Source organism: Rhodnius prolixus, unplaced genomic scaffold (genome assembly GCF_049639745.1).
Source record: "Rhodnius prolixus isolate KJV_2025 unplaced genomic scaffold, Rpr scaffold_3, whole genome shotgun sequence".
Lineage (NCBI taxonomy): Eukaryota > Metazoa > Arthropoda > Insecta > Hemiptera > Reduviidae > Rhodnius > Rhodnius prolixus.
The window spans coordinates 5090215-5106958 of NW_027411603.1; the positions used below are offsets into that span (position 1 = coordinate 5090215).

Sequence of the window (16744 nt, forward strand, 5' to 3'; positions counted from 1 at the left end):
ACTTCCAATAAGGTATTTTTTGTTTTTCTAATTCTTTGTTTTTTAAACAATTGTTCTTGATTGTCCATAATGGAATTGAAAAGGTTGTTAAAATTTTTATGTGATGACCAAGTCATGTGTAGGAGGAGGTGTGCTATAGAATAGGGCTGCCCCAAGGGCAAATTGGATCAATACTAAGGGAAGAAACCTTTCGAATCTTCTCTTTCTTTTTTTCAGTAAACCATTGATAATGTCTCCTGTTGAAAATATATTAGGAATCGATAGAGTAAAACATCAAATGTATAATTTGTCAGTATTTATTTAGTTTTAACTATTAGATTTTATTTTTTAAATATATCTCAAGCTTTGGGAACATTTAGCTTATTACTGAACATTCCAAACAATACTTAGAAATTTCTCTTAGTCATATTTTGTTCGAGTGTATCAAAGATAAATAACATGGCAATTTTTTAAGCATTATCAGTAATTTATGTTACATCCTTGTTTTCCGTGACAAGGAAGTGATGTAGGTATTTTTTAAGCTTGCCGACTGGTTAAAATTGAAAAGCTTATAATTTTAGAAATTTTGACTTATTATTTTTCTTGGAATAAAAAGAAAATCATTTTTCACGATGACAGGATTAAGAATATAGTTTTGAGAATTAAGGATTATTAAGAATGTAGCAGCAAAAAGGTTTTGTTTAGTCTTGGTACAATTGTAATTTTTAGTAGTCATTTTTAGAAATTTACGTTTTTTTCTTATAATACCTGTAAGTTTTTTGTTTGTATGACTTAACGGAGATAATACAAAACTTCTGATAGGGTTGGTTGCTTGCTCATTGATAGTGTGACATATATATTTTAACATTAACCAAAGTCAAAGTATTGATGTAATGGTTTTTTTGTGAACGAACTGACTTTGAACGGAGTTACTTAACATTATTGTGTGAAAGTAACATAACAGAAATTGTTAACTGGCTCTTTTTTGTGAACAAACATGATTGTATCGATTGTTTTTCCATCAAATGGTTGCTTGTTTTCTTTTGGTCTATCCTTCTGGACGGTTTTGGAATTAAATACTACATCTTCAGAGATTTTTATTATTTAATCAGTTTGATCAGAGTATTAGACTTATAATATTTGGTGAAACTTCATTTTTTAGGTACCATATTACTTACAAATCATGGTGAAAAATCTAATTTTTTCCCCCGTGCAAGTTATGTTAACTTAGAACGCATTCTTGTTTAAAGTTATGAGTTTCAAGTTTTGCCTTCAATTCTAAACCTTGATTTTCATTTACTTTTTGAAGACTTTTGGTTATAAGTTTATCCTTTAAGTTGAAGTTTTTATTTTTACTGCTATTGTTTATTTCTTTATTAGTCATACCATAAAAGAAAAGAAAAAAACTAATTACATTTTGCAATAAGGCAGTGCAGTTTATAGGTAGGCTTGCATATGTTCTTATCTTGTTTAGTCCAATTAAAGAAACTTATTACAAAAAGATAAAATTATTTAATTTGGAAAATTATTAATATTTCAAGAGGGCGTTTTTTTTTTTTTTTGCGATCTCAAGAGAAATCTTCATTGCTGATTCATCATTTACGCTCTTCGTCAGAAGCTTCTTTTTTTTTCTTTGAAGGTTTGAGAGCTTGTACGTTGTAAACTTAACCATTGTGCCTCAAAGATCTGGCAGGTAGTTTGTGATGTTCTGAATCATAATAATGAGGCAGGTGAGAAAAAAAAAAAGTGTTAGGGTCACATCCATTTAGTCAGTTAAGAAAATTCTTTTGTCATAAGACTCTAATATGCTCTTCTGTTTTCCACCGTCAATACATTGCTGCAGCCATATGTATGTTTACAAATTTTTCCTTGATCTTCATTTATTTGGTCATCTTTGCAACTTCTTGCACGATCCAACTTCTCCATCCCTGCTGAACAAGGACGACTTAACAGCTGTAGATTTTGCTTCCAGTTGATCTGATTATTATGTCCGGTATGTTCAGATATAACTAAGTGAATTAATCAGTGGGGTAGCCCTAATGAATTCTAATTACTGCCCCATATACGTTCATTTTATTCTGAGTGATGAAATTTTTTACATCTAAAGAAGTGCCTATAATTAATGTAAATAATTTTTTCTGTTTTTTGCTGCAAGAAAATCGTATCTACTTCACAATGTTTAGGTTAAAGAATTTTTGTCTATTTTTTGAATTTCTTGAGCAAGTTTTTGATTGATCCTTGATTTTTATTGGTATTTAAGGAATAAAATTGGATTTCTCTAAGTAGGTTCTTGATTCGTAGACTTGACTATTCTTTTTATACTATTTTTATGGGACGTTTCGGTCTAAGAAGAAGCTCCTTCAGCCTTTGATCTGCAACAAGCTGATATTAAACGTTTATTAAATCTTACACTAACGTATATATCTTACTTTATAATTACTTCGTTTTCAATTATATAACTGCGCCATATTTATTTGAAATTACCATAAAGGAAAAGTAGTTATAACTATATACTTAACCTTAATGCTTACGTATTGGATTTTCTGTACTTTTCATTCTATGTGATGATTTTGGGCTAACAATTTATCGGTTCGGATTTAGTTGAACTTTACTTTATACTAATGTTTCCTCTAGCGTAATCTTATTTTATCTAGGTATGCGTGTAGTCAGGGCCGGATTTTCTTACACGCTAACTAGGCTTCAGCCTAGGGCCTCAAGATCAAGAGGGGGCCTACATTCAAATTGTTAGCAAAATTAAAATTACACTATTCTAAAAACAGTACCAATAACAACATGTTTCATTTAACATATTGATATAATATCACAGTAGTGATATATTTTATTATCTCTCCTGTAATTTACAAACTTAAAAATGGGAGGTGAAAAGGCCTCATAAGTGGAATAGCCTAGGGCCTCTTTTCATCTAAATCCGGGCCCAGCGTGTAGTCAAGAGTACATATTCAATTTTATTTAGACTCCTCCAAATATTGGGATTTTGTCTGTGCCATTATTATAGAATTAATAGATAATACAAATTTTTAACAATTTCATTTTCTTGAAATATAGTAGTTCAAATTACGTTTCTCTAAAAGCATTGTGGTAATTTCAGTGAATGTCTGTCACATTATATAGATGTGGAATTATGAAGTGTTGTTAGTATAAGATACATGTAATGTGTTAATACTACGTAATATTCACACATAGGCTGAAGATGGACTTTATTTAACCGAACGTCCAATAAAAATACAAATAGAGATACCTTGAAAGATGTTTCCTTCACGTCATTTTTCTACCATTCTTCGTCACTATAATCAAAGATCCACTGTTTTATTTTTAAGTTTTTTAAGGATTCAGACAGAACAATTGTATGTATAAAGCACACAATGCAGGTTGTAAGGTAGGGCTTTAGATTGAACACTAAATAACTTGCGGCTTCAATAACTTTGAAGTATTGAACGTTATGTTCGTCAGATGTAATTAAATTTATTAATAAAATAAATTATATTTATTTATAAAAGAAACAAATACTATTATTATTGACTTTTTATTATATATTAAAATTTATGAAAGTTCATAAACTATTATAATTTCTCTCTTTAACACCATTAATTTGATTTTTTTTTTTTATAACTTTTATAGCTTTTTAGAGAAAGGGAATTCATAATTAATTTCGGATTTTGGAGAGTTATTGAAATCTTTATTGTCAACTTTTTCAATTTTTTATAAATAAAAACTGATTCTAATATACCTACTTTCTTTTAATTTTTTTTTGTTTTTGTTTTGTCTGCGTTTAGATATCTTTTTAGAAAGATATCTTTTTTTAAAAAAAGCAGTTACAAAGAACACAAACTAATTCATGGAGTTTTATCTAGTGACAATTTTATCGATTTTATATTTTTCTTAACCAAACTGGCGCCTTAGATCCTTGTCTTTTTTATGGAACTTCGAAACCTGGTTTACATTTTGTCTATTTCAATCTTTTCTTCAGATATATGTAAAAAACCCAACTTTTATTCTCATAACCGTAACATATTTAAGCTTTTTTTTTTTAAATTTAGTCTATATTGAAAGTTTTAAAGGGATTATGTTTATTGTTAACTAACTTATGCAAATGTTCACCAATGTTTATTTTCTCTATTCTTATTACAAATTCAGGTTTATTTTTATTTTAGAAATTCTATTTGTCCTTTTACGCTTGATTATGGTTTCATTGCTAAAGAAACTTGACTTTGTTATTACCCCCTCTTACATCTTAATAGGACGGACTGTAATCAGGCAGATTTTCGAATTTTGACTTTTTAATTTTTGGGAAAAATAGATTTTGAAGTTAACTTTTTTATTATTTATTATTTTTTTTTTTTAATGATTTAAGGCGCATCAACAGCTGAGGTTATTGGCGTCCGGAGCTTTTTCCAGTGCACTGCCGGCCTCCGGACAGTGTTCTCTCGTTACAGACAACACTGTCCATCACCGGACAGTGAGCTGTAAGAAGCTCCTAGGAAGAGAAAATCTAAGGGTCAGCTGCTGGATTCGAACCCGGGACCTCCGTGTGGTTAGATTAGGGAGTCCAGTACGTTAACCGCATAGCTGATCCCTTCCCTATTTATTATTATTACTATTATCATTATTATTATTATTTGTTACATTGGGAGAAAGGTACGTTGGTCGCTTTGGTAGGAAATCTGGGAAAGCTATTTACTTAATTTGGGGGCAGTTATAGGGTGAGTGGTCTCATGAGTGTGCTGAGTCCAGTAGATCGATCAGCAGTAGTGCCGTAATAAAACTAATGATAGAGGAAATTCAGAGACAACGATGCAAAACTACTTCCGTTTTTTTAAAAAAAAGTATAACAGAACAGAATTGCGGTGAGAACGAAAATACCTGCTGAAAATGTGTGTAGGACCGGATTATTATTGGAGAATAAACGCTGAATTTATCCGTCTTCGTAGCACGCCATGGTTCTTAGTATCACTGACCGGTTTCAAACTTACTGCCGTCTTCAGAGATTGATACATTTCACCTTGGTGTTGGAGGATATTTTTTTTGACTTCAACAAAACTTCGGGCTCGAAACTATAGTTTCTTGGCTTATCCATCCAGTGGTACTGTTGTATTGTAGTAAGTGTGGTTTTGTGGCAGAAACACACGTTGAAATCGAGATTCTCTACACCATCAGGGGTGGCCAACTTTTCTGTATTTAAGCTCTACTTTTTTATCTTAAAAGTGTGTTGCGATCGATTTGTTGTCATAGGCGTAGTCTAAGGGGGAAGAAGGGGTGTGAAATGCATACTATGTTTATACCCTGTGTTTCAGTATAAGGTGCATTCCAGCTAGATATGGGTAGATAAGTAAAATATATTATTTTTTTAAAAATCACTTATTAAGTTTTCGAGATATAGGCTCATGAAGAAAACATAAATTTCCAGACCCAACTTTTGTGGTGCATCACTAGACGGGATGAAATATAGAATTTGAGGAAACGCTAGTAATTCTTTGTTTTTGATAGCACCAGTTCTAAGTTTCAATAAACTTTAATTACATACACTACGGTAGCAGGAAGTAATGTAATGGTACACTTAAAATATGGATTGCGTACGGAAGGAAGTGGGTGGGTGGCCGAGTGTCGCGTAACAATATAGCCTTCCATCTTTGAAAGAGGTAAGTTTAGGGTGAAGACCCGTGTTCGCTACTTGACTGGCTAGCTGGGCAAGCAAGACCTTCACAGCAAGTGCCTCTGCTCCGCTGTATCTAACTCCAGTTCATGGCGCTCTGTAACTCCATCTGAGCGCAGTACAATGATCCCACGCTGTAGTACCTCCCAAGCCCGCTCGGTCTCTTGTATCATTTCTTCAAGGCTGAAACGTATCTCTTCGATGGACAAAGTTAATTCTAATTATTTGATTAGGTTAATTGTTTTTTTATACGCAATTTTAACAGATTTTATCTTAAAAATTATATCACTCACGTGACTTTCTTTTACTGTAATAATAATAAAATTTTCTTTGAATTTCTTAAAATCTTATCCTAGGTCATTGCGTGAGACCTGCTCGCTAGAAAATTATGTCCCCCGGATAGTATAATCAGTTCAGATAAGTTAAACCTACATTCCAAAATTTTCAGTAAAATATTTCTTAAAAAAAAAAAAAACTGATTGGGAGGAGTTTAGAAATTCGAAACAGGGTTGATGTGAGCTGGTTTCTATGGGGGGCAAAATGGGTTCACTTTTGGTGGCCAAAGTGCATATTCTTCCCTAGATTAGATTAGATTCTAGATTAGAGTAGGCTTCCCTATTGGAAGGTCCCCTCAATTCTAGATTATATTAGGCTACCCTATTGGAGGTACCCTCAATTCTAGACTAGATTAAGCTCCCTATTGGAGGTCCCCTCGATTCTAGATTAGATTAGGCTACCCAATTGGAGGTTCGCTCGGTTCTAGATTAAATTAAGCTTCCCTATTGGCGGTACCCTCGATTCTAGATTAGATTAGGGTTCCCTATTGGAAGGTCCCCTCGATTCTAGACTAGATTAAGCTTTCCTATTAGAGGTCCCCTCAATTGTAGATTAGATTAAGCTACCCTATTAGAGGTCCCCTCGATTCTAGATTAGATTAGGCTAACCTATTGGAGGTCCCCTCGATTCTAGACTAGATTAAGCTTCCCTATTATAGGTCCCCTCAATTGTAGATTAGATTAAGCTTCCCTATTAGAGGTCCCCTCGATTCTAGATTAGATTAGGCTTCCCTATTGGAGGTCCCCTCGATTCCAGATTAGATTAAGCTTCCCTATTAGAGGTCCCCTCGATTCTAGATTAGATTAGGCTTCCCTATTGGAGGTCCCCTCGATTCCAGATTAGATTAGGCTAACCTATTGGAGGTCCCCTCGATTCCAGATTAGATTAGGCTAACCTATTGGAGGTCCCCTCGATTCTAGACTAGATTAAGCTTCCCTATTAGAGGTCCCCTCAATTGTAGATTAGATTAAGCTTCCCTATTGGAGGTCCCCTCGATTCTAGATTAGATTAGGCTTCCCACTCAGAGTTCCATTTTAGTTTAAAGTAGCTCCTGAGTTTTGTATACTTCCTTAATGTTAATTAAGGCTAATATTTCCGAGATTAAAGCAAATTCCATTACTGGAAGTAGCCCCCATTACTGGATGGATTTTTCTCTTCATCCCTTTTAAAGGATGTTCTGGAAGGCCTTTTCTTTCACGTGTCTTTCCGTTGTATTGAACGGGATTAACAAATTGAATAATGTTTAGTATAAATTAAATATGTTTAATATTATAATTCGAAATTTGAATAAAGTTTGTATAAGCAGACTTTTTTTTCTTTATTTAATATGAAAATTTTGCTGCGACAAAACAAAACAATTTAAGAATTCGTATTATGCAGCAGTTGAAGCCATTATGATGCAGTAGTTACGCAATACACCTGCAGAGCACGTACTCCTTAAAAATGCCCACGTTCTGAACGTAGAAGTAGAAGAAGATAATCCTGTGGAATTATGGCTGCCTATTATAATAACAGTGACAATATTTACCCAACCTATACGGTGGGGGGGGGGAGGATATTTGGTTTAGTTGTTTTAAATATAAATTATATGCTATCGTTATCTCGTATAGGAGTTTGGTTTTACTAGTTCTTATAATAATATAGATGCGCCGCGCGCCTGCGCTGTCGTGACCATACAATATGCCTGGGAAAGTTCATATACTTATACCACCCCGTTACCTAGGCTACGGCCGCTTCTAACTTCCCATCGCACAAATATCCCAGCTACTTCGCCTGCGTATTCACGGTCACTCTCCCACTTCGTCCCCGGCCCTGTTTGAACTCTCTCTCTTAATATATTACAAGTATTATTTCTTCTTATTTTTTTATTTTCACACGTTAAAAATAATCCCAGGTTATCCAATTAACGTTTGAGCACGTTCCAAACTGTACATTCACCCTGTATTCTTTTGTTTTTCTTTGTTTCTACATAGGAGTTCATTTTTTCTCCTGTACGATTTTTAGTCTGTTATTTACTTTAGTTATTACTTTTATTTTTCTTCACCCAGTAAGAAAATGCATTGCTTGTAATCACGTGCGTATTTTTTATTTTGAGATCCGTTCTTTTGGAGTTCCCCTGCGTCTTAAGAAACGTGTAACAGTCGTATTTGTGTGAACCAGTATGTCGGTGAAACATTAAGCTAACCGGAACTTAGAAATCTCGGTAATTTGTAGAACCGGAAGGGCTTCATAAAAAATATAGAAAAAAAATAGATTTTTCGCCAAATAAATTTTTCTTTAATCTCTTGAAACTTTTGTTTTTCTGGAAAATTCTTCTCCTCTAAATCCCACTTCCTATCCTGAAACTCCTCCTATCTTATAAAGAATGCTGACTGAGTATATAAGCTGAGAAGAACCACTTCTCTTCTGAATGGATATTTCCATTTTCCTAGTTTGTTTTTTGAAAATGCTTTTTCCATGATTTTTCTCGCTAACCATTTATTATACAATACATTACGTAACTTTAGATTAATACATTATTTCAGCGTTACCCAACATTTTTTTTTGGCTCGCGTACCACTTGGTAGAGTACTACATCATGCTAAATTTTACCACTTCGTAAAAATGATTGTATTTCGTGGAATTTGTTATTCCGAATGTGTTATTTTACTATTATCATCTTTATTTGTATAGAGATACCAATGTATCTGTTTAAAAAGGAGTTCAAGTTCATGTTCACTTTATAAACTTTGTAAAGTGTAAGATCTTAGTTTTGAAGGAGTTGTTTCACTAAGGCTGGAAACATAGTGGAGCGGCGAGCAAAGCGGCGCTGATAGCGAAGAGCGAAGCGGCGAAATCAAACACTAGAAATAGATAGAGTTGCTCTATCTTCGCTTTGCTCGCCACTATGCGCGGTCCCGTATGTTAACTTGTGTTTGATTTCGCCGCTTCGCTCTTCGCTATCATCGCCGCTTTGCTCGCCGCTCCACTATGTTTCCAGCCTAAGAGAAATAAGAACAACCACTACAATGATGAATTCTTATTATTTTATTTTATTCTCAACAACATGGGTTAAGGCAGTCAAAAGACACAACGCTATATGAATATAAAACAAAAACCTCTAGCTTCAATATTTTTTTACATTCAATATATCACACATATGTTTTATCATCTGTCCGTATTATTATAATTATTTAATAATTAATATGATTTTAACCAATTAAAATATTCGCCCACTGCTCGTCCAACCTGACCTTGATTGGTCTCACAATCAAACAGTAATTCTTAGCAAAATTAAAATTAAAATTATGAAAATAAATAACAATAACATTAGAATCCAAAACAGAAATTAGAAAAGTACAAAACATTAAGTTTGAAAAATTAAGCAAACTTAAAACAAATAAGTTCAATAGTCTGCAATTGGCTAACTATTAGGTAACCACGGTTTCGTGTTCATAGGTGAACTTTTATGGAATTTAGTAAATCCATTGGGATTGAAGCCAGAACCCCCATCGAAAACTAACTTAACTGGCTTGTGGTATTGGGAAAAAAACGAGTAGCATGCTTGCCATTTAATAACTTCATAAGCGTTAGCAGTACGCATTGGATAACTTTTATTGTCGAACAGTTTCTGCACAAGGATCGAACCATAGCCTTGTGCACTTGCATCACAGTGCAACTCAGTAAGTGCAGTGGGTGAATAAATAGCTAACAGCGGCTCTGATATTAGGAAATTCTTAAGTCGCTCAAAACAATTTGATTCTTCTTCGGACCATACGAAATTGATTTTAGATTTCAACAACTTATATAGTGGCTGGGCGACAATAGCAAAGTTATGAATAAATTTTCGGAAATAAGAAATTAATCCTAGGAAGCTATGCAATTCGCGAAAATTTTTGGGTATTGGGTAATTTGCAACTGCAGCAACATTTGCTGTGGAGGGACAAATCCCTTCATCATCCACTAAATACCCCAAGTGACAATCGGGTTTAACTGTGAGTGCTAGCTCTAAATTTGTTACGGGCTCTTTAGGTTTTTCAACATCATTATAATTTTCTTTAATAATATTTTTGACTTTACTTTGAATTTCCCATGATAATTCATTATTTATATCCAAATCAGGTTCATTAAGTTTTACGTTATTGGAAATATCAATATTTAAAATATCAGAAATACATTCACCTATCGGTTCTTCCACTAAAGTACTTTTAACATCAATACAAACATTATTACCCTGAAACTTAACCTGCAGTCCATCATATGAAAGAAAATCCCGACCTAACAAACAGATAGAATTTATAGTATTTTCCGGAACAACATAGAAAGTAATTGGAATTTTAATTGAATTAATAGATACATTTTGTTTAAGCTCTCCTAATATATTTAATTTACTTTGATTGACTCCATCAAATTGAAATTTACGCGTATACGGACTTATAATAACATTGACAGGCAAAATATGTTCAGAAATTAGAGAAATTGGGCTACCACTGTCTAAAGTAGCGCTAATTTCTACGTCGTTTACCTCTAGCTTAATTTTTACTTCGTAGGATGGTGCTAACGATGAGCTCTCTGCAATCCAGCCAATCTCCTTATGCGTAGTACCTTCCGTGAGCTGTCTCGATGTGGGACGTAATCTTGGACAGTCCTTTCTTTGATGTCCTTGAGATCCGCATTTGAAACAGGAATTAGGTTCTCGTTTCGGAGCCGTGCATGCTGAAGAAACATGACCCATTTTCCCGCAGTTGTAACATCGAACTACATTCTCCACACTCGTAGTACCTGCATTTTTCACTCTTCTTTCCTGCACTGACTCTGGAAATTTCTTGAATGCTAACGATTGACATTTCTCTTGATGTACTTTACTGCTTAACTTTATTTCTTCATAAATATCAATTCTTTTCTTAAATTCTGCAACCGTAGAACAGCCAAAAAGAACAACTTTGTTTCTAATGTCATCATTGATGCCGTCGATTGTATATTTAATTAATGCATCATCTTCGATACTACCCCTTCCTGCCAGTTCACGCATGTGACAAAAGTATTCTTTAAGTGTCTCTTCTTTTTTCATTTTTCTGTTAACTAGCATCTGATGTAGAGTAGCACTATTTATCGTAGTTGGAAATTCAGCTCTTAAGACCCTCTTCAAATTAACCCAACTGTTTACATTCGGCTCACAATTAATTACTGTTTTTGCAAATCCTTTTATCGATTTCTTGGCATATATAAAAGTTTCCAAATCGTTCCATTTCAATAATTTCCTCATATCTTCAAATTCTTTAATCCACCGATTAGCGGTGTAATTGTCACTACCGGTGAAAGGACGAATAGAATCTTCTATATCTCTTAATAAAAATTTGGGATGGTAACACAACTCTGAATTACTTCTTTCTTCATCTTCTTGCTCATTAACCTCTTCATTTAATATTTTTAAATCTTCTAAATTCATTAGACTTGTACAAATACGTTTGGATAGTTCGTCCGCATTTCCGTCATGGTCAATGTTAAGAATATTGCAGATTAGTGTAAGGTCACCATCAGTTAAATTTTCATGTATGAATTTAAGTTTGGCCTTATATTCTTCTGAATCCAACAAGAAACTAAATCCTTCAAATTTTCTGAGTCTAGCTCTTTTCTGACGATTTCCTTCGCACTCAAAAATTAATAAGTGGAGTGCTCGAATAGCGTTAATGGTAGAATTGCTAATATTTTTGTTAATTCTATTAATTTCTCCTAATGACGTCATATTTGCAAATAAATTAAACCAATGTAGTATATAACTGAGTTTTACTTACGGCCGATGAACAATCTGAATTGCTATTACTTCCTCGCAAATCAATTAGTTTATACAACTCTTCACTATTTTTCAATGTTCAATTCGTTTCCTTTTCTTTGCAATATAACTTTATCTGCCTCTGATCAACTTTATCTGCCTCGTACCAATTTGATCTGCCTCGAACCCCACACCTGAAGCTGAAGGTTATTATTCACTAAGAGAAATAAGAACAACCACTACAATGATGAATTCTTATTATTTTATTTTATTCTCAACAACATGGGTTAAGGCAGTCAAAAGACACAACGCTATATGAATATAAAACAAAAACCTCTAGCTTCAATATTTTTTTACATTCAATATATCACACATATGTTTTATCATCTGTCCGTATTATTATAATTATTTAATAATTAATATGATTTTAACCAATTAAAATATTCGCCCACAGTTTTAAAACTTTTTTTTAAATAATTAAAAATTGCGTACATATTTTTCTCTTCAAAATTATTAATTAATTTACAAAGTTCTTCCTTTAGGATTATATTTGAGCCCAAATCTTCTAAATTATATCTTTTAAGCATTGAACTACTTGTAAGTACCAATTAGATTTAATGTTGCTTGGATAGAGCTTGCCCATTACAATCCAGTCTCTTTAAGCAGATCTTTACATAGTTATCATTTAAGTTCTGCCACATGATAATTCTATTAAATTTTCTTTATCTTTTATTGATAATGATGTAGCTTTTCCTAAATTTTCTTTATAGAAAGGGGGTTTGAAAACCGGTATAAAATCCGGTTTTGGAAAATACTCCATGAAAGACAATTTTAATACTGTTGAATGTGCTATTATATTTTCTCTTATATCTTGAGGTAGACTAACCTTGTACAATATTGACAACTTTACTGTATAATATTATTAATTAAAATAATATTTATGTATTAGAAGAAAAAAACGTTTCTATGATATTTTTATACTTTAATTTTTTATGTCCGCCATTATTGATTATTTTTCGCGTACCACCAACCAGCAACTCGTGTACCACATGTTGGGAAACGCTGCTTTATTTGAATAATTTTACCCCCCTAAATGTAAATTCTTAAGATATTTCCTTAGGAAGTGTTTTCACTTAATTGTCAGCAATTCTCCCATTAGACTTTTTTCATTCTTTCTATATCAGGCTCTGATAGAATCGTTTTCCTCCAACAGTATTTCTTGCTACATCTATAAACATGATACTCTGGCCAATTTTTTCTAATTTTATAATACCAAAAATAATTACTTGCGATTCTACATCACTATCATAAGTAAATAATGGCGCCTGTTTTGTACGACAGAATTAGCAGTGCAGTTCAGTCGTGACGGGAGGGGGGGGGAACAGCTGGTTGTGTCCCAGTAAACTTTTTTGTGGAATGTTCAATCCACCGGTAGCCAAATTTCGACCTGCTGCAGAGACTGCATGGCGACGGGTAATGGGTTAGATTAGATTAGATTAAATTAGGGCAGCCCTTAAGGCCTAGACGCCAACTGCGCGACCCCTTTGAAAATCTATTGTGGCTCCCCCCCCCCAACTTTAGAGCGCACCCACCAGAGACCCGTACGTTTAATCAGACTCTTAATTCTGTGGAGAGCGACTCTTGGGTAAAGCTCCCCCTCAGGCCTTGGTTTTTACCTCCCCGAGAAGTAAAATCCGCTTAGCCATACGGTAATTTGTTGTTGAGAGTCTTTTAACACTTCCGGTGAAAGGTTTTCACCGGAAAAACTCGTTTTAAGGTCTCCTGTTTCCTGAAAAATAAAAAATAGGTTTTTACAATTTTCTTGTTTATCTTGCCCCAGCTCACGGAATAAATGTCGAGTTTAAAATATAACCTCATTAAATAAAGGGAAAAAGTAACAATAATGAAAATTAATAAAATTGAATGGAATCGACCTTGGAAGAAGTAATAATAATTATAACTGCGTAACCGCAATTGGTTTATGATTTTTGTTCCAAAAAAAAAAAGAGTTTTGGCGAACGGATATCAAGGATATACGAGGTGTGTTCAAAAAGTAACGGGAATTTTTAAATTTCGCGGGTTTGGAGAGTCTGATTGTAAAATTTTTTTTTTTATTATGTTGGTACACATGCCCTTGAAGTACGATAAAATTTTCAGTAATATTCATTGTTTACTTCTTAAGTGGCAGCCGTTAAGGTTAGACGTGTTTTTCGAGCTTGGCGATTTTTGTTTGTTAAAAAAAATGGATCAAAGAATTTGTATTAAATTTTGCGTAAAAAATGAAATAAAGTGTAATAAAGTGTGTGAAATGTTAATAAAGGCATATGGTGAGTCTGCTATGAGTAAAACAAGGATTTACGAGTGGTATAAGCGTTTCCAAGATGGCCGCGAAAACGTTGAAGATGACGAACGACCTGGACGTCCAAGCACATCAACAACCGATGAAAACGTGAAAAAAGTGAAAGAAATGGTTATGAACGATCGCCGAATCACAATCAGAGAAGTCGCTGATGATGTTGCCATATCAATTAGCTCATGCCATGAAATTTTTTCGGATGTTTTGGGTATGAAACGTGTGGCAGCAAAATTTGTTCCAAAATTGTTGAATTTCGAACAAAAACAGCGGAGAATGGAAGAATGCTCAAGAGTCACTCAATGAAGTCGACAACGATGCGGATCTACTGAAACGTGTTATAACAGGTGACGAAACATGGGTTTACGGATATGATGTCGAAACTAAGGCTCAATCGTCCCAGTGGAGGCATTCTGGATCGCCAAGACCGAAAAAGGCTCGACAAGTGCGGTCGAATGTGAAGGTTATGCTCACTGTGTTCTTCGATTTTAATGGCATAGTGCATCATGAATTCTTGCCACAAGGTCAAACAATCAATAAGGAGTACTACCTACAAGTTCAACGCCGTTTGCGTGAAGCAATCCGAAAAAAAAACGCCCGGATTTGTGGCAAAACAATTCATGGATTTTGCACCACGATAATGCACCTGCTCACACTTCATTGCTTGTTCGTGAATTTTTTGGCCAAAAACAAAACTTTAACGATGCCCCAGCCTCCATATTCGCCAGACATGGCTCCATGTGACTTTTTTCTATTTCCAAACATAAAGAGAACATTAAAAGGCCGTCGTTTTACAAGCATAGATGACATTAAAAGCGAATCGCTGAAAGAGCTGAAAGCTATCACAAAGATCGAGTTTCAGTAGTGTTTCGAGGATTGGAAAAAGCGCTGGCACAAGTGTATTGTATGCGAAGGGGACTACTTTGAAGGCGACAATATTAATGTAGATGAATAAATAAATATTTTTTTCAAAAAACGAAAATTCCCGTTACTTTTTGAACACACCTCGTATCTACCACACCACACAGACTCCTTTTTTTTGCACACCTACTCATGGAGGATGTGACGAAAGAGGAATATCACGATTGATCGATCTTTTAATATTAATAAAAAATTAATTTAAGTATCAAGAAGTGTGGTTTGGTAATAGAATATATATTTAAATTTACTTGAGCCTCAGATCGCTGACCCTAAAACAGTTATGGCGAGCTAAGGCAAGGCACAAACTGAAGTTCCGTTAGCTTTATAACCATTTTTGCAAGGGGGGTTGAATTTCTAAAAAAAAAACCAACCATCTTGTTAATAGTTATATTCCTGTTTAAATTACTAGTTTGTGCTATTGAACTATTTATTACTTTCTCTTACTAGATAAGGGGATCAAGTTTTTCTCTGTTTTCGAATTTTCGTACTGAAATTATCCATTTTGAATACCTGGATCATTTCAAGGTTGTGCTTGGTTTGGTTATGAACTGTGGAGCTGTAAAACGGTAATTCCTTAATTGATTTTTTCCCCCCTTTTAAATTATTAATAGAGCTCGCGTAGTAGTAAATGACTTCGGTGATGGAATGATCTATTTTCAAGGTTGGCCGTCTAGGAGATAGGCACTGGTTTATTGTTCTATCAAACTCGGAATGATTAAGGTGCATTCCATTTTACCAACATTGAGTGGCACATTTATTTTAAACATCTTTATTAAATGTCGGTTGAATTTGATGTTCGGTAGAAAGTGTAGTTTCCATCTCACAATTCACCAAATCAATTGATCGATCTCTGATGATGCAAGTTGGTCGAATCGAATCATAAGAACCATTATAAGGACCAACTCTGATTGGAAATTAAGGAGTGTCAGCCTAAGCTGGTACCGCTTCAATCGATTTCTGCCTTTTCTGGTGTTCTGCTTTCTTTTTTTTTTTTTTTGTGATGCTGAAAGTACTAGAACATGCTAACTAGAAATTTGCGATTAGAATCTAATAATTAGTGTATTTCGAAAATTTTACAGACATTGCGGCCAAGTTTGGGAGACCGGGCTGCAGACTCAGAAAACACATGCATCGCATGGGCCTGGCAGAAGATAGCCTCTGTAGGTTCTGTCAGGAAGAGGAGGAAACGGCACTGCACGTGTTGTATCAGTGCGAGGGTCTCGTGTGGCTAAGGATGTTTCTTCTCGGGGAGGAAAAACCAAGGCCTGCGAGCTTTACCCAAGAGTCGCTCTCCTAAATTAGGGAATCTGATAAAAAGGACAGGTCTAGAGGGTGAGCTTTAAAGTTAGGGGAGTCACAATAGATCCAAAGGGGTCGCAGTGGCGTAGGCCTTGAGGCCGCCCTAGTCTAATCTAATCTTGGGAGACCGGGAAAAGGGTTGTGTTACATGAATGGTGACGTAACAGTTCTGGATCAACAATGATAAGAGCGCAAGATTGTTCTAGGATACATCGAAGGATTAGATCATCTCAGAGGAGATTCCTTACTAGATTGATAATTGGGGGCAGAGTCCTGGTTCAGGGCGATGTTCCAGGTTCTCACTCCTCAAAGAAAAGTAGTAGTTCCATCTAAAGAAAACCATAGTTTATCGCTTCTACCAAATTTCCCACAAGTTCGCAAAAGTGAGGGCTTTTAAGAAAATGAACTCGAGAAAAATCATCAATACATTGAT

At 34.5% G+C, this 16744-nt stretch overlaps 1 protein-coding gene across 2 annotated transcripts in view; it reads left to right on the forward strand.

Moving 5' to 3' along the window:
• The window catches only part of Lis-1 (LisH and WD40 domain-containing Lis-1), a 62446-nt gene that overhangs the window by 771 nt on the left and 44931 nt on the right, over positions 1 to 16744 (forward strand). The gene's annotated exons all lie outside the window — the stretch shown is intronic.